The sequence below is a fragment of the Rutidosis leptorrhynchoides genome, chromosome 6 (assembly GCF_046630445.1).
Source record: "Rutidosis leptorrhynchoides isolate AG116_Rl617_1_P2 chromosome 6, CSIRO_AGI_Rlap_v1, whole genome shotgun sequence".
Classification (NCBI taxonomy): Eukaryota; Viridiplantae; Streptophyta; class Magnoliopsida; order Asterales; family Asteraceae; genus Rutidosis; species Rutidosis leptorrhynchoides.
Window position 1 is genome coordinate 30,350,541 of NC_092338.1, and position 1,377 is coordinate 30,351,917.

Genomic DNA, 1,377 nt, shown 5'->3' on the forward strand with positions numbered 1-1,377 from the left:
CCCAATTCATCCAGAATAGGTGATGACTGATTGGTTAATCCATTCCGGTCACACTGCTTTCGGAGCTTGAGTGAGATTCCATTTCGGAATCCGAGTGACTCAAACTAACGACGAATTCCATTTCGTACGATTTGATAAAGGATTTTTCGATATAAAATGATTTTTCTGGCTATCGGGTGATATTCTATTTACATAGGATATCTATATATATAGATCAAAAGATTTCATAGATTACGGAGGAATTTGCGGGATATGTCAGGCAAAGTTTAAAGTAATAGATACGATAAGATATGATTTAGCAGATACGCTAAGATATGAATTTTGTCTATACACTACTCATGCAATTAATGTAGCAAGACGTGTCTAGACTAATAATGATAAGTAGGTAATTTCATAAGGATGATAAGCTGATGATTTTCGACTAGAATGATAAGCAAAACTTTTGACATGCAGACACGGTCGAAGTCCAGACTCACTAATGCATCCTAACGACTTATAAGTTAGACCCATTAATGCAGACCTGGTTCTCTAAGACCACCGCTCTGATACCAACTGAAAGGACCCGTTCATATACATTATAAACGATTCACAATAGTTGATTACATTGCGAGGTATTTGACCTCTATATGATACATTTTACAAACATTGCATTCGTTTTTAAAAGACAAACTTTCTTTACATCGAAAATTGACAGGCATGCATACCATTTCATAATATCCACTATCCAACTATAAACTGATTTAATAATAATCTTTGATGAACTCAATGACTCGAATGCAACGTTCTTCGAAATATGCTATGAAAGACTCCAAGTAATATCTTTAAAATGAGCAAATGCACAGCGGAAGATTTCTTTAACACCTGAGAATAAACATGCTTTAAAGTGTCAACCAAAAGGTTGGTGAGTTCATTAGTTTATCATAATCATTTATTTCCATCATTTTAATAGACCACAAGAATTTCATTTCCAGTTCTCATAAATATACGTCCCATGCATAGAGACAAAAATAATTATTCATATGGTGAACACCTGGTAACCGACATTAACTAGATACATATAAGAATATCCCCTATCATTCCGGGATCATCCTTCGGACATGATATAAATTTCGAAGTACTAAAGCATCCGGTACTTTGGATGGGGTTTGTTAGGCCCAATAGATCTATCTTTAGGATTCGCGTCAATTAGGTTGTCTGTTCCCTAATTCTTAGATTACCAGACTTTAATAAAAAGGGGCATATTCGATTTCGATAATTCAACCATAGAATGTAGTTTCAATTACTTGTGTCTATTTCGTCAAACATTTATAAAAGCGCATGTATTCTCAGTCCCAAAAATATAAAGGGTAAAAAGGCAAATGAAACTCACCATACTGT